This window comes from Engystomops pustulosus, chromosome 1, assembly GCF_040894005.1.
Source record: "Engystomops pustulosus chromosome 1, aEngPut4.maternal, whole genome shotgun sequence".
NCBI classification, from domain to species: Eukaryota; Metazoa; Chordata; class Amphibia; order Anura; family Leptodactylidae; genus Engystomops; species Engystomops pustulosus.
In genome coordinates, this window is record NC_092411.1 from 34,431,357 (window position 1) to 34,453,653 (window position 22,297).

Sequence of the window (22,297 nt, forward strand, 5' to 3'; positions counted from 1 at the left end):
ATCTCAGTCATGTCTCCCCTCCTCCACCTCATTGTCCTGTGTCTAGAGGTAAGACAATTGGCTGGAGAAGCAGCCTACTTTGTTGTCCCTTGTCTGTAGTAGGATAAAACTGCTAAGCCCAAGACCATTGTTAAAAGGGTGTTTCTGGACTATGGGACATTTTTTATATTGATGGTTCATTAATTTCAGATTTGTGGGATCCAACATATGGACCCAGCACTGATCCGCCATATTTGGTCTCCATGTGGCACTGAAAGTTATACAGGGTGTGGAGTGGGAAGCAGGAGGCACGGTGCTGGTCAGTGCACAGTCCAGATGTCGGCCCTTCACCATATATATGATACTATCTGAAGACAAGTCATCAGCATCAAAAACAGCCTTGAAAACCCCGTAAAGCCTTCCATCCTCCACCAGGCCAGCATGAATGCAGTGTTGGTAGTGTGTACATATGATTTTCCAATTGGTCCACTTACTCTTTTTCTCATGTCAAAATTAATATGCAAAAGAGACAAATGTAACCCCCCCGCCCCAGTGTCATAGAAACAATGAAGAAGACAATATTAAAATGGTTTTCCAATAATATGAAAAATACCCAGGGGGCCAGAGCCAGCATATAGTCCCAGTGAAAATGAAGTGACATGTCCAAGAAGGCCCGTCAGTGGATCAAGTTGGTCTCATAAAATCCTGTAACTTTCACTTGGGCATAGGGCCGAAATCAATGTGGGAATCGGGAGCCAGAGCAGGATGAGTATGTATTCTTTTTTTTCTCTAGTCCCAGTCTTGGCCTTCTGGAAGGTTGATGGAAAACCCCTTAAAGAAGTTTTCTGGGCTAAAAGATGTCATATTATGGGGGTCAAGCAATGTTCTCAGTAACTAATTAAAGGGGAAACGAACAGGAAACAGAGAGCTCCACTCTCTGTGTTGTGGCTGAACCGAGTCACTGCAGCTTAGCCCCATTTAAATCAACAGGAGCTGATCTGCAGTTACCTGGTTTGACCACAGAGTACAGCGCTTCCTGATTCCCGTGCCCTGTATATTCTCTGTATAGTCAATTCTATCAGAGATTTATCAAAGTTGCTCGTGAAAACCAATCAGAGCTCAGTTTTCATTATAGAAATGACTGTGGGAAAATGAAAGCTGAGCTCCTATTGGTTCTCCATGGGCAACTAGAACAGTTCTGTTCTCAGACACTTCTGCTGATTCTCTTCCTATGATTCTATGAATACGTTATTTTTTTTTTCTCTGGAAAACATCTTTAGCTGCAGGCGGTGTACACATACATCATTTTCTCCTTCGATTACCCCTTCCAGGAATTGTGATATAATAGGATGGAGTGACTATAAATTTATTACCGCATGTGTATTGTATGGACGGCCTATTGATTCTATTGAGTAGAGTGTAATTCATTGTTTCCCCAGGGGTGGTACTGCAGGGGAATTAAACATTTGCTATTAGGTTCCTTCAGTAAAAACAACTTATCACTATTGGTTAAAATAATGAGACATCCTGTGATCATTTTATAGTTCCGTGCCGTACCGTGTCCAGAAATGGGCTGCCAACAGGATGAAGTATTCCTCCCATTTTGGCCAAATAGTGGGGAAGGGGATGATGGATGACCCCTCCCATCTCCATATTTTCTTAAGTACTTTTCCCATTCTTGAGAACATTTGCTTATTTCACATACACAGAACTTTGTAGGACACATAGTTGACCTATACTGCTTGGAGCTGTATAGGGCCACATCGGAGGTAGAATAGGGTGATTCTAGTAGTGGTGTTGGTCCTTAAAGAGGACCTGTCAGGTCGATTTGATTTTGGGTCCCAAACAAAACTGCATATTAATTTTTGTTGGTCTCAATAGAAAAAAATGTACACTTACCTAGATGTGAGTCCGATCTCTTCTTGTGTTACAGCAAGGGTAGCCTTGATTATATACAGTATATCCTGGCTTCACCGCTCATGTGTTCCACCTACTTGTGCAGTGAAGCCGAGGTGTACTACACCCTTTGCCGAAACATGCAGGTGCCGAGAGCATCTGACAAAGGTATTTTTTTTAAATGTAACCTCATGGAGGGTGATTTAAGGACCTGTGGGTAGCGTCCCAAATAACTCTGACAGGTTCCCTTTAAATTATATGACTAAACATAAATAAACAAGAAGAGACGACCATGTGGATTAGAAGCTACACCTTTTTTAACCAAACTATCCAACAGACAAATATTAAAGAGAAAGCAGAGAGAGGCAGGAGTAACATTCTCAAGTTTCTCCTACTTGAAAAGGCGAAACACAATGGGACTTATTTACTAAGGGTCCGCGAATTGCACTTTTGTCGGATTTTCAAAGTTTTTTAGTGAAATGCCCCAGAGTGCATGATCGTCGGACACTCTGTACTTTGTGTACTCCTTCGGAGAGGTAAGTAAATGTGCCCCAATGTTCTATGATGGAAAATCAATGTATAAATAAATAATCTCTGTTCCCTTAAGCCTCACTGCTCCTCCCATCAGGATTATGTGTATTTTCTGCAGTCTAGATCACCCATCAATGGCGCTTGTTCCATTTTAATGAAATGGACATTTTGACAAACTAAGATTTGGTACATTGGAAACGCATCTCATTCATATGTGTTACTGTATGTACTTGTAGACTGGTTTAGTAAAGTTTCCGAATCCTTGTATTAGCTCCTTGCTGCATTCCATCAACTCTAGACTGTGAAATTCCTGGAGGAACCTTATGAACTATGAGACAGAGGAAATAAGTGTGAATGATGCACTCTCGCTGCCAACAGTCTACAAAGAATGTTCTCTGCAGTTCCCACTCGGCACTTTTATAGGATATTTGTACTATTAAAACTTTTCTAAAGTTCTTCTATTTAGTCTGTTCTGTGCTGTAAATGAAAACTGGAAAGGCTAAGGGGAAAAAAAAACATTTTAATTGAAAATGTTATACTCAAGTAATGTTGAAGTCAAAGGAGTGCATACTAGTTGTAGGGAGCCACGGTGTCTGTTTCCAGTTTATTATTATGATGATCTTTCATTTGTGCCAATACTGCAGCCAATCACTGGCCTCAGCTATGACTTGTACATATACAGCATGTGACTACTGAGGCCAGTGATTGGCTGCGGCACTGATCTCCGCACAGAAGGAACTTCATCAGGAGGTGTCCACAGCAGGGATCGGGCTTTTACATCTGGAATGGGGAAATTGCTAGAGGCAAATTATTTTTTTCATTTTTTTGTAATTTATTCTACGTATAGCTTATGTATACATCTTATGAGATATACAGTCCCTTTATGAACTTTTTTTTTGCCATACAATGTATATTTCAGAGAGTATTGTGTTGTGTTGTATTGTGTTGTGTTCACAATTTCTCCATCTATTGGTCAACCATGTGTAATCGAATATAATGAAGATCTAGCACCTAGTGTGTAACTAGACAAAATCCCCTTCATAAGAAGAATGGCTAACATTGAACCATCACTATACTATAGATTTGCTACATCAACCCTGGAGGACGCAGTGACGTCAGAATGGTCCTTCCTAATAACATTTATCTGTGAAAATGTCAGATTCCTTTAGACTTAATGTGAAGTCTACAAACCACAGGCCCCAAGGAGTACATACTCTCAGTGACATAACTCACTTGGACAGATCCATGTAGAAGGAGCACGTTTGTCGGGAGCAAATTACAGGTAGCAGGATTGTTCTACCCGAAAACACGGCACAGAGTAGAAGACATTTATAGGTCAATACTTACTAATATACTTAGTAAGTAATACGACTATGGAATAAAGACTGTACTATTATTGGTGAGTGCCAGCTCTTTTCTGTCTTTCCTTGGGAATGTCATAGGCATCCTATGGACACCTCCTGTATGTCTAGCTACAGTGCCCCTCATATGTCTTCTCTGTAATGAAATCTAATGAATACTTAAATGGCGTAAATACATTTAATACACATTTGATGGAAGAAAGGATTCTACATTCCTCATTAATATTGTGCAAATCTTTACAATTTGCAACTAAACGCCCTAACGTTGCCGAATAAGGTTAATTTTTACAGAAAGGGGGGATTTATTAAGACTGGTGTTTTGAATGCCCCACTGAACTGGCAGAGATTTCTGTTATAGTCTGAGTCGGGCCAGGATATTCACGCCTTATGTTGTGGGGTTGAGGAAAAAGGGCAGCACAGTGGCTTAGTGGTTAGCATTACAGCCTTGCAGCGCTGGGGACCTGGGTTCAAGTCCCACGTCAACATTTGCAAAGAGTTTGTATGTTCTCTCCGTGTTTGCATGTATTTCCTCCCACACTCCAAAACATACTGATAGGTTGATTAGATTGTGAACCCCAATGGGGACAGGGACAATTTGGTAAGCTCTGTGTAATTATTATTATTAGAGAAACTGGCAGGAAGGGGGAGATTTATTTGGCTTTTCTGCTATAAAACTGGCAGAGAAGACATAATGATTCTGCCCCAATGTGCGGTCATTAAAGAGCTGACAGATCTATGATTGGGAATGGAAAGGTTTCATTGTGAGGCCACCATCATAATGGAGCATTTACAGAAGCACATCCCCTTCAGTAACAAGCACCAGCACGTGATATATGAGCCCACAATATATTTAACTGTTTAGTTGCATTTATCATAAGTATTTGCTCCGAACACTCATTCATTTGATCATTGCTTTCTCCTCTACACTCAACATTACGGCTGGTAGCACATGCACTAGTTACATAGGTAAATGTGCTGCTGATAAATAATGATCTTCGTCTACATCAAAGATACATCAATGACAACTAGGCAATTTTATTTGTCTGTCGTTCAATTATTCGGCATTTTATCAAAAAGCAATGATGATGACCCACAAGATAACAGATAACAATGGGATCGCTGTTCATTCTCACTAATTGTTGGAGCATTTGTCCTGCAAGTCCACTTACTGTCTATGGGCCTCCAACGCTCTCTAAGACTGAGAGAGAATGGGACTGGTGGTGATAGCAATTGCAGATGCATGCTCAATTAGTGAAAATGGGACCCCAGATCTCATGATTGATGGGGGTGTCTGTACTGATGAGATTGTTATCTTTAAGACAACAATGTAACTTGGTACAACCCCGTTAACATGAACAGTAAATGTTGTGGAATTTCTTTTGGACATCCCTGTGGATCGGGTTTGGATGAGTCCGCATCCATATGTTGTAATTCCAAGATGAATAGGTCAAACATCAGGAATGGGTACCAGAACTGTAAATAAGATTTTCTTCAAGCAGGGCTAAGGTTCAGTTACTCTGAATATCTTAGTCTCGTGATCTGTGCACAGAATATCATGCGGAAATGTCAACAGCAGGGATTGGGCTGCCACAACTTGTTCTAGGCATGTTCACTATTTATTCATACGTTGGTCAACCATGTATAATAGCCTATAGCAGTGATGGCAAACCTTTTAGAGACCGAGTGCCCAAACTACAACAAAGACCCACTTATTTATCGCAAAGTGCCAACACAGAAATTTAATTTATGATTTATACTCCCTTCTCTGTCACAGCTTTCATTGATACCAGCACTCTGAGGACCAATAAAGCAGAAAATAGTTCCAAGTACAGCTGTCCCTTTAAAATAGCTCTGTGCACAGCAAGTCCTGGGCTGTCTGGGACTGCAGGAAGATACCTGGAGTCATCTCTGGTGATGGCCTGAGTGCCCACAGAAAGGGCTCTGAGTGCCACCTCTGGCACCAGTGCCATAGGTTAGCCATCACTGGCCTATAGTGTATAAATAGACAACATCCCCTTTTAAATCTCAATACATAAAAGGGCACAGTTCCTTGGAGTTCACCGCAAGTGAATTATCCGACGATAATGCACTGTGCCGCGATTCACTAAGATCGTGCGCCCAATATCCTGCATGTGTCACTTCCCCGCTCAGGTCCGACAGATTTCAACATCTTCTTCCCGGTGCATGTAAGTGCTTGGTCTTGCAACACTATTTGAAAGTTAAATCCCGCACTCAGTCCGAATCAGTCGAATCGTCCGCAGCACGCCCCCCGATTTGTGTCGCATGGAGGCAGTGCAGACACGTGTTAAATACCTGTCCAAGCCGTGCAATCCCCAAAAACAGCGCAAAGTCTGACACAAGTGAGTAGCGCAACCCTTAGAAAATAAGCCACAATATGTTTTCTCCCTGACAACCAGCATCCTGGACACATGATTGCCCCCTTTATCCACCTACCCACACCCCTGCAAGAATACTCATCCCAGATTATTGGCTCATCCAGCTGTGCTATCAATCACCCAAGAAGCACAAATACAATATTTTGTTAGATATTTGCAAATGTAATGGAGCATAAAAGTGCTGATGGCTGCAATTGGCCTATTCTTTCCTTTGCTGACCGTCGAAAATAATCTGTTAAAGTAATGGACCAACATGGACCTATAAAATAAGTCGGATTAGTCTGGTTAGAAATCTGTGTGTGTAAACCCACAACATAGTGTTATTCCATAAACCAGTACTGTACTGTATGTATACATTTCTATATTTATCCAACACGTAGCACAATGTTATCTGACTCTTTTCTTTACGCTCTCACACACCTTATGTTTAGTTTAATACAATTTCTCGGTCAAATGCTGCAGGAGGATTTTACCAGTTTGTCTTGTAAATCGGAATTCATTTTCTTGTGTTTTCCCAGATAGATCCATGAAATCTGCCAGTAAATGAGATGAAGGTTGTGTCCTTAATTCCCCAGCTGTGCACAGTAGCCAAGGCTACACACGAATATAGCAGCGTATACAGCGTGGAATTCTGAAAATTCCATTGAACTTAAGTTCAAAGTCAGGGCCTCTAGCTGAAATAAAATGATCCCGCTTAATCTCTGCTAATCTCTTTTTACAAGTAGGGCTAAACGGGGAGTACTGGCAGAAGGGTACCAAGGTGTTATAAAAAAAAATTAAGGCCAGATTGTTTGTATAATGTTAATAACCATGCGACCTCTGCGCTAAGTGTGGATCATAGAGCGGGAAGAGAGAGGATGACAATAGTTGGGTGAAAAATGTTGGAGGGGGCAATTGCCTTACCAATACTTTCAGAGGGACTCCTCTTGTAGGGAATCCTTTAGTTCTATCATTGGGAAGGTAGGTCCACATGAACAGGAGTGGCACCATGAGGGCTGACAGATATTGAATTGTGGGTACCATAAAAAGGTTTTCCTTGCACTGCCGTTTCTTCTTCTTTGGCAATATGCCTTGTGGGTGCCAATTATATTTTTAGGGCACATTAATTCCACTAGTCTCCAGCCTTCAATGGTTATATAGGGCACCATCCCTTGATGTAGGGTGACTGAGAAATCAAGTTCCATTTTCAGAGCAGTTTCAAGTCTATAAACATGCATAACAGTATACATGATAAAGTATGGTAGTCATATAAGGAGAAAAGCTTTCCAGAATGATAGTTTTGGGATCCATAGTGTCACCCCCACGAAACACACACACAGTCACACAGTCCCAAACATACCTTTTCCCGATCCCCATCTGTCCAGCACATAAACTTAAAGGGCAGTCGTCCCTAGACCAAATTTTCTAAACTTTATGTGGGTATTTTCACATTTATTTGGGCATGTCAGTGGAAGAACCTCCACATTTTTTCATGAGGGCACACTTAAAAAAAACCTTATTATAATAATCAGGGATCAAGTATACACCTAAGAACTCAAGCACCGCAGGCCACAAACGCAGAATCTTGGGGTAGAACAATATATAGTCAAGGAAAGTCCTGGCCTCAGCCATACAAGCAGAGAGCACCTACCAGAGTATGAGACCTCCTTCCAGCATAAGCGAGTTGGAGTGAAATAGACTCTATGCAGGAAGTGGGATTGGACAAAGAAGTCTCTAGCACTCACTCGTGATGAGAGGAAGTAGTTTTCTACCTCTCTCCTCTCCACTTTATTGATCCATTTAGAGTCAGTGATCCATTGTGCTGTAGTCCTATCAATGGGTCAAGACCCAGATTGCAATAGGAGAGCATATGATTCAGTCAACGGTTTAGGAACGTCAGGGGCACCCAGTAGGACCTTGATCTAGAAGAAGGACACCTTAGGGTTAAGGGAAAGAACTTATGCACTAATAGCACTCCGCACATGGTGCAGATCTTTACTTGCAAATAGACATTCCAAATACCATTGGCATCCAATTCCACTTCCTTTTGCCATTTATATATCCATTTGCTACTGAGAACCTCATGTTCCCTGCCATGAATTCCAGATCCCAGTACAGGGGTTAAAGGGTGAATTCCTGGAAACTACCTAGACAACAGACACAAGCCAAATCAGTTAAGCTGTACAGTAGGTCCACACTTGCCATATCCATAATTTAGAGACTAATTTAAAGATCACCAGGGACCTCTAAAATTGGGTGCCTTGTACCGCTACATAAATGGAGTAATAATCTTATTGTCCTGTGGAATCTTCAGCGATATTTGAGTGGCTGAATACAGAAGCCTCCTGCATGAATGTTACAAAAGACCCCTGTAATTTTGATCAGAGACGGGCCTAACAGCTGGACTCCCACTGATTGTTACAGAAAAAGTCATTTTAATGTAGGTTTATAACCACAGCAAAAACAGCTGTAAAATATTATAATGCACAGAACAAAGCATATTTATACAAAAGTTGTTAACATGAAATTGTCTTTAATCACGTAAAGTGTTCTTATGAAGATCAAAATGAAGAGCGCTCCTTGAGAGCAATTATCTACCATATCATACATTGTGGATAACTCATTAGAACAAGACTAACAAGAGGCAGGAGCACATTCTCCTCCATATCTTGTACCCGCATTTAAATAGAACACGACACGGAGAAGAGCCGAACTATTTATACCCTGAGAAGATTACAGGAGTGTCTGCCGGCTCCAAACACACAATTATATTCCTGTGGAGGTGACTTTTCTTTCACTATCTTGAAAATAACCGGAGACAAGAATGACTTCAATAAACTGAGATGTCTATACGCCAAAAACTATTTTTTATTTAAAGTTTTTTTGGGGGAGAAAACTATTATTGACCTTTTAATAGGGAACCTGTGTTAAAATTTGACCTCAGTATCCTCAAAATTCTCATTCCTACCTCACATCACAAAAATACTAATTTGGATTTCTCTAAAATTGTCTCCCTTAAAGGGAACCTGTCATCAGACATTGACCTAATAAACCCCCACCAGTATGTTGTCCAGCAGTTGAGCAGCTTCTAGATAATTTTCTTTCATGACCCAGCTTGGTGACATCATCCAGAAAATCTACTTTGAAGTTAAATGTATAAAGTCAAATAGGCGGAGAGTTTAACATTGAAGTCAAGCTTCCCTGTCTTTGTACACCTCCTCCCTTGTGATTGACATTGTGCATCAGACTTCAGGAGATCAGATCAATGATGTCCCAGAATGCAAGGCCATCAATTACAATGAAGACGGCTTTCTGAGGCAGGGAAAGCTTGACTTCAGTGATAAACTCTCCACCTCCTTGACTTCATAAAACCAATTTACATCCCACTTCATAAAAGATTTTCTCGATGATGTCACCCCACCAGGGCCATGAAAGAAGCATAATCTAGAAGCTGCTCAGCTGCTTGACAACATACCGGTAGTGGTTTATTAGGCCAATTTCTGATGACAGGTTTCCTTTAAGTACAGGAACTAATTGGACCATTAAAAGGTTTGTGCTAACACAGCTATGCTCCGAATTCTCTGCACTGAACTTCTCCACAACCCCTTCCCTCTGAGTGACTGCTGTAATTTTCAACCAGAAGCCTTCTATAATAATAATAATAATAATAATCTTTATTTATATAACGCCATCAAATTCCGTATCGCTTTACAAATCTATAGAGCATTCTACTGCCGAACAGCTCAATGCAGAGGACTTAGAAAACAGCAGGGTGAGGACCGGAATAAAAAGCAAGTTTTCACAGTCCAGCTGCTCCTTTACATACACATATATACACAGGTATGATTACACATGTCTCCAAGTAGTTTGGCATGACATATTCCCTTTAATGATGACGATACTGTAATTATTAAAGGGATACAACATTGTAAATACGGTTGGTGCTATGAAAGCAAAATAAAATAGTAAAAAATAAAATTTGTTAAATAATTCTGTTCTGATTGATATGAATTCTCACTTCTGCTAAACGACTTAAACTGGAATCAGTTATAGTTGAAGTTAGTCATTAGTCATCTAAAATAGTAATTATTTTTTATATCGTTCCTTTATTAAGCCGAAAAACAAATCACGGTCTAACAAATTTCTACTGTATAACCCTAAACATGCTGACAAAAGGTACTTTATGGTCTCTTGAATTATTTAATTACAATCGTTGCCCACTCAGAATTCTTCAGGGGATCAGGGGATAAAAAAAGGAATGAAAGGAATGCAATTTATTCATCAATTAATGTACTGGGTGCAGAAAATACTGGGGGTCTATATACAAGAAAAGGGATCAGGGGGGTATGCTGACAGTTTTATTTATTAATGAATGTGATTGGTCCACCTTGTAGGGAGTCAACCAAATCCCAAATCAACCCACCCAAAGTATAAACAGCATTGTGAACACAAGGCATTTTAGTGGTCTTTTTTGTTTCCTTAGTTCATGATCTTCTTGGTGTAGCAGGTGTGTGACTGGGCCTGCAGTTGCACCCATTGTATCCCTTCTATCTGCAACACCCCTGCCAATACAAAGGCAGGCTGGTAGTTGTGAAGAGCACCCTCTCCGGGTCAGGAGCTATTAGGGGGAATCGCAAACCCTCGATAAAGGTTTTAGAACCTGGTCATTATGTAAAAGCAGCTGTAGATTTTGCCTGGACAGACAATAGTTAAGTGGGTGTAAGATGTTATCCAATTACGCGGCTGTATTGTAAACTGGAGTGTGATTGGAGAGGTGATACCACCTGACCAGAGGGAGTATAAAACCCCTGTGCAGTGGGAGCACATGGTCCAGACCTCATGGTCTTTCCACAGAACAGAGAGTCTGTCTTTGACTTTTAGCTCTTTACCACAAGCTCTTTTTAGAGTCTGCCAGCAGTCCAGACCACATGGTCTGAATGAAGAGAGAGACAGTGTTCATTACACCTTCAGTACTGACACAGAACCCAATCCCAGGACCAGGAGTAAGGAGACTCTAATCCAGAGTTTGGACACAGCTCCATCTCATTTATCCCAGGCTGCATCTACTACCAGGCTGGTGCTTCATTCCTGAGGACTACTCTCCATGACCACTCCAGTACCAGAATCTGCTGTTCACCGTTTAGGCCGGTTGCCTGCTACCTGTTGTTCAATAAAGAACCCTGAGTTGATTTGCACAACGTTGCCTCCGTCTGATCCCTGGATATGGCTGTTACCACCACGGGCTTTCTCATCCATTACCCAGGGACCTATCTTAGAGATACTTAGGGGTTGCCCCAGGGAGAACCAGTACATCAGCCTCTCCCTCTACATTTCTTGCACACACCACCTGCTGGAGACCTGCCAGCCCTCCGGTCCCCATACCAAGCACCGTGACATCAGTGTGCCCTAGGCTGCAATTGCCAGCCCCTCTGGTATTCTGGGCCCTGGCTGCCTCCAGGCCCCAAGAAAAGGCTAGGCCCCGGTGGGGGATGTTGAATATCTATAGGTGATGTCAAACATTGTGTAAGAGGCCATGCTTTGTTATGTACAAAAAGAAAATGGGTGCACCCGCAAGCCAAGTGATACCCCTGGGGGAGCAAGAAGCTCACAAGCAAAATGATTTTAAAAATTCTCTAAAATGACGGACCCTTCATGGAAGTCCATGAGCTAGGAACCGCACCACAATTTAATGTAGGCAGGGTGTCCTATGAGGGTTAGGAACACCTTAAAGTGCTAAAAATAAAGGGGGAGATTATATCTTCTCTGACAGTCTTCTTGCGGAGAAGGATGTAAATTTCCCCATCCTGCCAGTCCTGAGCCTTGTTCTCCTTGCGCACTACTTTGGGTGTGTTGGGGCAAGGAGCAAACAAAGAATGTATTCTATGGCAGGTAAGACCTGTATTCTCCGCCACGTAAGACCTGGTCTATATAGGTTCGACCTGCCGGAGATTGTGTTCCGGATCAACTAAGAGTCCATAGTCCATAGTCCGTCTTAATAAATTTCCACCAAAGTTTTTTTGTTTCAGTAATTGTACAGTGCTTTCTAGTATTTTCCTTATTGAGGGATCCCTTTCTTAGTTAGGGTTTATCCTTTATTATAGTGATGTTTTTCTTACTTTATGTTAGAGCTTTCCTGTCATTTTGTGTTTCTTTTCTTGCATATTCCTTCCCTTATTGTATATAGTTTCCGTATTATAGATTGTTTTCCTTTATTATTTAGTGCTTTAATTAATACATTATGTTTTTCTTATTCCCCTCATTATTTTGTTTCCCATAAATAATATTCCCCTTGCATTTAAAAAAAAATTCTTTTAATTTTTAAGAAAATAACCATCACAATAGAATAGTCACTGTGCACTTACTATAAAGCAGTTACTGAAAAGTGGAAGGGGAACCAAGACTCCCAAGGTGGCTCACAGTGGCCATCTGCCCTCCTGGGTTATTATGGTAAACCGGAGAACTCCAAATATTCTCAACCCTATGGATCCAGTTTGGGTAGGAAGATTGGTCGACTTCCAAAGAGCAATGATATATCAAAGATGTCTGATAATGGACCTCTGGTAAGTTAAATGGGAGGGTGAGAGTTAAAGTCTAAATATAATACACTGACCTGGTTGTCCGTGATACCCTCCCAAATAGGCACAGTCCCAAAAAATTAGCAAAATTGTCCCCTCCACCCATTTGAAGCACCAACAGATTGGTGACACTGATGGCAAAAATCTTTTGTAGACTAAGTATTCAATCTCTTACCAACCAGCAAGATTTTTGACTCTCTCAGATTTAGTTTTCCTTTAAGAAACTCCTCCTACTCTGCACTCATTACCTGTGTGAATTGAACCTATTTAAACTTATTACCTGTATAAGAGACACCTGCACATACATTCACACTCCAACCTTTCCACCACGGGCATAACCAAAGTGTTGTCTAAGGACACCAGAGACAAAATTGTAGACCTGCGAAACGATGGGACAAAAAAAGTGATAAATCAAAATGTGATTTTCTTTATTTTCTGTTTCTGTCTCTTCCACTTGTTGTGTTACTATGATAAAAATAGCAGACCTCTCCATTGTTTGTAAAATCTGCAGTGTATCATATAATTATTTTCCCACTGTATAGTGAGCCTATACATAAGTTCGGATTGCCTATGGGCTCGCCAGCCTGCAGTGTGTATCAATGTGATGGGGGCCCACATATGGTGGTAAAAAATGGAGGCACCTGTCACATTCCAAGAAGTGTGGAGAATCTCTTTGGGAAGAGTCTGTGGACCCTCTGGACCACCGCGGGGGTTGGTATGAGACCCACAGTGGCAGCCAAGGTAACAAATGCAAGAAACAGCCTGGGATGACAGCAGGAACACAGAGGAACACTGGTAGCACTGGTATGGACTGAAGACACCGCTGGGCTGGAACCCTGGAAGGCTCAGCAGGAACACAGGATGGCAGGAGAGGGGCATGTGTGTTTCCCTGCGATCCGTGACATGGATCGTGGGGGCACCCGTGACAGCACCCAGCAACAGCAGAACTCCTGTACCCCCCCTAATAGCACGCCTCATCTAGCACACATCTAGAGGGACCCCCGCGACACACAACATCCAGGCTTTGACCACAAAACCAGGAACGGTTGACGACCCTGACACCAGGTGGCATTGGAGCGGAAGATTCTAGATGCACTTGAGTTCAGTACCGTGGCTGCACCCAGCATCCAATCCTGCTGCCGAAATTTGAAAACCAGGAAATACAAGCACGCTATCGACCCCAACCAACACCAAACCCCCCACGCCCCCACACCCTCCTAAAACCGCCGTAGTTTTTCTCTTCCTATAAGGCGTTTCTAGGAGCCCGGCTTGCCAATTACTTCTCCTTATAACTGCGCTATTGATCAGAGGCGCTGCAGGTTTTATTGTCACTTTTATTGCTGTAGATATGTTTCAGTATATAAAATGCCTTTGGGATCCATAGAAGCAAAGCTGCCTCAGCTATTTCTCAGCAATGAATTGGAAACTTTCTACAGCAGATTTAAAGCCACGATTACAGAAACTGGAACACTTTTGGCAGAGACTTTCTGTGCAGCTTTACTTAAAAATGAATGTTCCTTGAACTTTCCTTCACCTAAGGTAAAAGAACAAGTGTCAGGTTGCCAGGAAATGAGAAGACATATATCATCCGCAACAGCTGAATGTCTGTGATCTCTGATGCATTTGTAAATAAAGTTTATTGGGCCTTTGTCACTTAAAAGACTTTGCCGTGTTTACTGGATTATACTGTGACCCTGGTCGTGGAAATTAAAAAAAAATAAAAAACATTTTCTGATTCTACTTCCTGCTGTTTCTAAAACTGTAAACAACAGTTCAGGTACAATTATCATAGAAAGTTGATACACCAAACTTGATTTGGTAGAGAAACTTGAAAGAGGTAAAATTGTTGTTAAAGAGGGTACAATTCAAACTTATCCATATCCACCAGACAGGGATCTGTCTGATCATTGGGGTCTCCTGTGGGTAAGATTTCTTGTGATCTACTGGGAGTCTGAGTTCACTTGAGAGATGACTCGATCAAAAGTTCCTTGAAGTGCCCAATAGGCTTGGTCTATGTGCCCTCTATTCCCTCCTATGGGAATTGGCAGGAGGAAATAACGTCCAGCGGTACGGGTAAAGGCAAGTAGACCAACGCGTTTTGACCTATTTAGTCTTAATCAGGGTCTCAAATACAAAATATATGAAAATATCTAAATACCACAGTCCAACCTTACAAAGAGATGTTAGTATGTATTGTATATGAGACCTTGAGTTAAACCAAATATAGTCGAAACACCTAAGTCTACTTGCCTTTGTCCTCATTGTTTTTGCATGTTGGAAATGTAATCAAAATAAAGCAAGGATTTTATACCAGGATAACTCAGAGTTCTGGAAAATATTTTCTTCTACAGTTCATTACCTGGTGTTGGGTCGTGTTCCTGCACCTGAGTGGTGGATGGCATAGTGGGCTGAATATCCAGTTGTTTTCCGGTAGTTATCTAGGAAGTCCCATAGCCAATTTGTAATGGCAAACTTAAGAAACATTTGGTTCCATGTTCTCCCGATCACTAGGTTTTGCAGTGATTGAAGTCCCAAAAGTAGTGTATTAAAATATAGACGGTTTGGACGCAAGCCTTCTAGGGGGCCCATGGCCACCCAAAGCACCAACAACATGTTATACTGAGAAGGAATTTGACCCATGAAATCCTTGAACATCTGTTTTCTACTCTCAACTGTAAACAAGAGCCATTTCAGGACAATTGAAGGTCCTCTAATGGTCCTGAAACCACAGATTGTAAGCAGGCGGAAGGGGCCCATCTCCATTCCCCAATGAGCTTGATTCTAGCACCACATGTAAGAAGTGATTCCAGACTTGTTGGGGCTATAATATTCATACAACCAAGGGCTCATGGCAGTCTTAATCCACTCCCGAGTCCCGCCACCAGAAACTAATTGCCTCAACACGGGATAAGAGTTAAATGTGTATTACGGCACAAACCTTTCTCCCCTGTTCTGGTGGAGCATGGCATCTCCTGTCACCAGTCTCAGTTTGCAAATGTAGATGGCAGCAGTGACATCATGTTACATATGGCACATCACTAGCCTGAAATGTGAATGAGGCCAGCATTAGGCTGCAGTGAGCATGTGGCAATTATACCAAGGAATAAATTGATAGTAATTGTTGTCTTGGTAGCAACTATCATATTCTGCAGCACTTTATGAATTATGGGGTACATACTGTATAAAGACAATATTACACAGGATTGAAGGCCTTGACTGCAAGAACTTAAAGAGGTTTTCCAGGAGTTCCTGATTCTTGTACTTCCGGCCTGCCCATACCTCTGACCAGAAGTTATCAGGGTCAAACGACCCTTCTTTGGAAAATAAATGATCTCCTTGGACCACAGGGCATCACTTCCTCTGACCATGGGATGTCACTTCCTTTGTTGCGATCCAGATCCAAGGAGGTCACTCATTGTCAGAAGTGGATTCCGTGACCCTGAGAACTTCCAGCTTTTTTGGTCACTTGTGTCTTGGCCAACTGGACCCTGTATCATGACAATTTTGGTCATTGTTGATAAACAAGTGACAACTGAATACAATACAAGTAAGTGCAACTGGAGAACTTCAAATGCATAAATATTAGAGTTAAATTTGACCCTATTTGATGTTCTTATGTGATTCTGTCTCCCATCAGGAGCTTCACATTCTAGTTGCTTGACACTGCCCATTGCATTCCTGAATGATCTAAATGATCCCTTTGAGACAGTTGTGAATGAAACCTTTTTAGCTGGATGGGTCGATTGCTTTTCAATTAAAATACTACCATGGCTGGCAGCACAGTAAACCAGTGTTTATGCCGCACAGATTCTTCGATATTCAGGAAATTCCTCTCCAGAAGCTTGTACAATGACCTTGGGGAAAAAAGGGCTCTCCATTGCGATATACTTCACAATCACAGATATTCATTTGTGAACCTCTCAAAGTATGTGATTCCTCTCGGAGCCAGATTTGCACATCATAGAGAGGTATCCCACTGTCCTACTTATACCCTCTCTATGAACCAAAGAGAAAAACTAACAAAAAAGCTCTGGTGACCCTTCCATGGATCACTTGGTCAACCATTCATGTCATGTTACATTTTCCATGCAATGTTGAGTATGAAAAATGGAGGCCTAATAGTAGCTACCCCAGTGCTTATGATTTGTAACTGGACCCTTGGTCAGAGTAGCTCCAAAGACCCTTTCCTACCTCAAAGTTTGTGTTAAAAACTCAGTATACTTATTATAAAATGTTACCAAAAACAAAACAAAATGTGACATTAGGAAGACAAGGCCCCTTCATTGTCCTGGTCAAGAAGACCCTGAAGAAGTTAGCAGCAATTCTAGGAGAGACCCATTGGGGGGAGATAAACATAGCAACAGATGTCCCAAAGCAGAATGTAAGGACCCATGTTGGTTCACTTCCTATCCAAGGTTACACAGTTTGGCTCCATTAAAGGAAATCTACCATCAAAATCCATGATAAACCAGGGACACTTACTCATAGACCCAAGGATCGGGACTGTGGTAATCTTCTTATATTTCTAATCCATCCAGTCTCCTTTTTTCTAAAATCAAATAAAAAAAATCATGCTAATGAGCCTGAAGGGCTCCTGGAGGTGTTAGCAAAGCCCCTCCATGCTACAGCTTCACAAGCCGTTATACTGTCTCCCCTACCCCTGCTGATTTCTCAGCATTTCCCCCTTTCTCTGCCTGATGTAATCTCACTGGAGCAGAAGAGGTTTCAGCAAACAGTGGGAGGGGGAAAGTACTCCTGCACTGTGTAACAGCCTGTGAATCTGTAGCATAGAGGGGCTCTGGTAACACCTCCAGAAGTACTTTTAGCATTACTTTACAAAATTCATTTTAGAAAAAGGAGGCTGGATGCATAACAAATATAAGAAGATTACCAGAGACACTTGGGGAGATGCATTAATCTGTCCATGCCAGAAAACTGGAGTAATTTCCATCTCAAATGCACCACATTTATTGAAGGTTTTAGACAGTTTTCAGACTCATCTGGAAGAGGGACGTGTCCTTGATAACTAGACGGCGTGATCGGACGGAAAATATCCCGTGTGCCAGAAAATTTAGTCCATGCAACAAAAAATACAATATTGTGGCACAGTCAACTAATAGGATGTGCAAAGTACAACTCACGAATCTTATACTGTACCAGATTAATCATCCAGCATCAGTCCCAGGGATTAATCTGGCACAGCAGAGAACTGTCTGGTTTTAGGGTGATGCTAGACATGGCATTATGAACCCGTTTTTGGTCTGTTAAGCAACCGTTTTTGACCAGTTTTAATTAAGATAATTTGTAAAACCTGTCAAAAATAGATGTGTTTTTAATGAACTGCTTAAAAACAGACCAAAAACGGGTTAAAAACACCATGTGTGGCATCACCCTTACTCTGCATTGGTCTGAAGACCATTAATACATCTCCTCCATTGTGTCTGGATTTAAGTGCCCCTGGTTTATCATGCTTGATTTTGCTGGTAGATTACACAATCTGTGGACAGGTGTGGTACTTTATAGAAGAAATGAGGAGAAAACATGATTTTCTGATCCTGGACAATCCCTTTAAATATGATTTTTCACTGTCAGGTCTTTAGTACTATTATAAAAAAAATACAAGGCATCTAGTGGGCTAAAAATGTTGTTTGCCATCCAATGTACCAGATACACAAAATATTTTTTGGAAACATCTTCCTTTCCATAGTCTCTATTTTTGATTAAAAAATAAGGAAAAATACAGTGATACATACAAATCAGTATTGATGGAAACAGGAACCCAATAGGAATAAAATGATTTACCTTCCTAAACCCTATTTCTATCTCGGTTCTATTACTAAGTAGCCTGTGACATGCTGTCTCACATAGTCATGCGACATAAACACGAGCTGTCACATGTCAGGATGTCACATACCCAAACAGATGTGACACCTCAGCACATATGGGCATAAGGGCCTTTTATTTTAAGATGGTGTAGATATAAAAAAAGTGGTGTGAACAACTCCCTAGGTGGCTTCTGTACATCGAGGATTTATGATAAAGCAGAGAACTTGCTCAATAAGTTTGTGAGGAAGGAAAGTCCTTTCCATGACTTGGTTCGGAGCGTGGCTTTCCTCTGTGGTTTTCGGTCACGGTTGCACAAATTGCACAATTTTCCATGTTTAGCACAACAGCTTCAGCTTCTGTTAATTTACCCATTTGCTGACAAGTACGGGCTACTCAGCCTGTGGGATGGGATGGAGAGGATCTGTGGAGGGCCCGAGCGCTGGCTGCTGCCTTCCCCCTGCAGTTTTCTGGGACTAAATATGGCTTATGCCACAATGGTACATAAGTGGGGATGAGGATGAGGGGGTAACACATGAGGTAAAAAGCTAATATAATGGTCCAGCCATTCTTTATAAGGGAATAAAACAAAATAAAATATAATATAATAAATATATGCTGTTGCTTGAACAAGCCACCGGCTGCCATCTTATATACCAAGTCCAAGGTAAATGTGACTGCAGAGAAGCCATGAGTTTGGTGTCTGGTGGTTGCTGGATAACAGACAGGAGATAGGACACAGGATGGATTAGTAAAGAGAGAGTTGACATTTCATGCAGTCAGTGGGTGTGATATGGCTGCCTAAAGAGATTGGTTTTGAGCACGTTCGAAACTTTGTAGGTTGGTTATTAGTCTGATAGCCCAGGTCAGGGCATTCCAGAGAATTGGTGCAGCTTGGGACAAGTCCTGGAAATATGATTGAGAAGTTCAAATTAATCTAATATCACTGGCAGATCGCAGAGCACGGGTTGGCTGAGATTAGAGAGGTGCAGAATTATGCAGAGCTTTGTGGATGAGGGTTATAATTTTAAAGTGTAATCGGAACCAGTACAGTGATTGGCACAGACTGGAGGCATCCATGTAGCGTTTGGTCTGAAAGACAAGCCTGGCTTCTGCATTAAGAATAGATTGGAGAGGAGAGAGTTTAGTGAGTGGAAGACCGATTAGTAGAGAGTTATTGTAGTCCAGACAAGAGTGAATCAGAACGACAATTAGCATTTTAGAAGTTTAAATTGTGAGAAACGGCCGGATACTGGAGATGTTTCTGAGATGTAAGCGGCAAGAGCGAGCAAGAGATTGAATATATGGTGAAAAGGAGAGCTCAGAGTCCAGCACAACCCCAAGACAGTGGGCCTGCTGCCCCGGTGCTATAGTGATCCCACAGACAGAGATGGAGTGGTCAGGATAGACTCTTTTAGTAGACGGTGGAAAGACAAGAAGTTCAGTCTTAAAAAGATTAAGTTTTAAGAAGAGAGAGGACATGATGTTAGAGACAGCAGAGAGACATTTGCTAGTGTTCTGGATTAAGGTAGGGGTGATGTTATGTACAGAAGTATACAGCTGGGTGTCATCAGCATAAAGATTATAAAAGTATCTGCTGATGGTCTGCACCAATGGGGGCAGTATAGAGGGAGAAGAGGAGTAGGCCCTGGACTAAGCCCTGAGGAACCCCGACACTGAGAGAAAGATGAGAAGAGAAAGATCCAGAAAAGGAGACACTTAAAGGAAACCTACCACTTGAAGTGGCAGGTATAAGAGGGAACTACCGAGCACCAGCTCAGGGTGAGCTGGTGCCGGAGCTTATTTTTGTTAGTGTTTTAAACCGCAGTATCGCGGTTTAAAACACTTTTTAAACTTTATGGCCGAAGCTGCTTCGGCGCAGGGAGGTACGCGCTCGGCACTTACTATGCGCACGACTGTGTGCGCGGCTACATAGGAAGTGAAGGAGAGCCGCACGCATGGTAAGCGCCGAGCGCGTACCTCCCTGCGCCGAAGCAGCTTCGGCCATAAAGTTTTAAACCGTGATACTGCGGTTTAAAACACTAACAAAAATAAGCTCAGGCACCAGCTCACCCTGAGCTGGTGCTCGGTAGTTCCCTCTTATACCTGCCACTTCAAGTGGTAGGTTTCCTTTAAAGTGCGGTCAGAGAGATAGGAAGAAAACCAGGAGAGTGCAGTGATCTTCAGGCCAGTGCATAATATTGAAAGACTTTTTTGTAAAAATCCGGGTATAAGAAGCTAAAAGAAGAGTAGATCCTGCCCAGGGGCACACACCAGTATGTCAGTGTACTTGGTTTACAATCTCTCATCCTGGTGGTAGATGTCCTTTAAGTTCAGGACCGGCCTACTGCAGCCAGACCCCAACTTAAGTGAGCCCCCTTATCCCTATCCAAGAGCAGACACTCTTAGGCAACATTCACACTACAGTGTGCCCATTGTACCGTAGCATGTTGGCGCCCGGGAGAGGAGGAGTGCTCAGCCCCGCCCCTCTCCAAAGCGATGTATGGCGCTCGGCGCCGTATTACATGGAAGGATAGGACATGTCCTATCTCTTTGCTGCCTACAGAACGGTTACGGCTCTTAGCGCCCATTGCTATCTATGGGAACGTATATACGGTGTATATATGTCCCACAACGGCCGTGTGAATGTAGTCTTATGGTGTTGTTTGAGTCAATATTTTGGAAAATCTCACTTCAGACACTGGCACATCTCTAAGAATTTCTAGGTTTCAATTTAGAAAGGATTAGTAAATCTGCCCCAAATTGTTCAGTTTTAGTGCCTTGGCACTGTATCCACACAGGGTACACTTATACACTGAAAGATCAGTATGATGAGGGCTGTACAGTGTCAAAAGTCCTAAGACACCCTATTACAGTGGTGGCGGACCTATGGCACGGGTGCCAGGGGTGGCACTCTGAGCCCTGTCAGTGGGCACTCAGACTGTTGCCCCAGGACAGAATCCACCAGTCAGGAGATTAAGGGATCCTTCTGCACACCCAGGTAGCCCAGGACGTGACACATTGAGCGTAATTTTAAAGTTAAGCATCCAGGACTACCTGAGACTGCAGGAAGAGAAGGTGTGAACAGGGTCAGATTGGTGCTACTGCTCTTGGTTGTCAAGGGAAGCTCCAATAGTAATGTGAATTTTCACAAGAAAACAAAATTCCAGATCCAGCTTTTGTACAGAATAGAACCGCCTTTATTTCTTACTTCATGGCATCCAACAAGTAAAATACAGGTGTCTCTAGCATCATGAATAAGTGCACTTCATTGTGCTAGAAACGTGTTGAGAAATTTGAGCGTTCCACCTGTATTTTACCTGTTGGATGCCATGATGTAAGAAATAAAGGCGGTTTTATTCTGCACAAAAGTTAGATCCGGAAATTTTGTTTTCCTGTGGATATATTGCCCTGCAGCGGGGTGGATCCTTTCAGGAGGAAAAAAATCAGTGGATCTAGGTGAGCTGGGGGAAAACCTTGCATGCAATCCGAATTTTCCCTCCTAACAACGATATTGGTTTCCTAAGTAACATTGAAAACTGTGGTACAGTACGGAGCAAGAAGATTTCAATAAGTTACTGTCCGAATTACTGCGTTGGCACTTTGCGATAAATAAGTGAGTTTGGGTTGCAGTTTGGGCACTCAATCTCTAAAAGGTTAGCCATCACTGCCCTATTATTTCAGAAAAGAAAAGAAAAATTACACTTTTAAATATTCCAACAAGTAATAGGTGAGGGAGCATACATTTTAATTTATG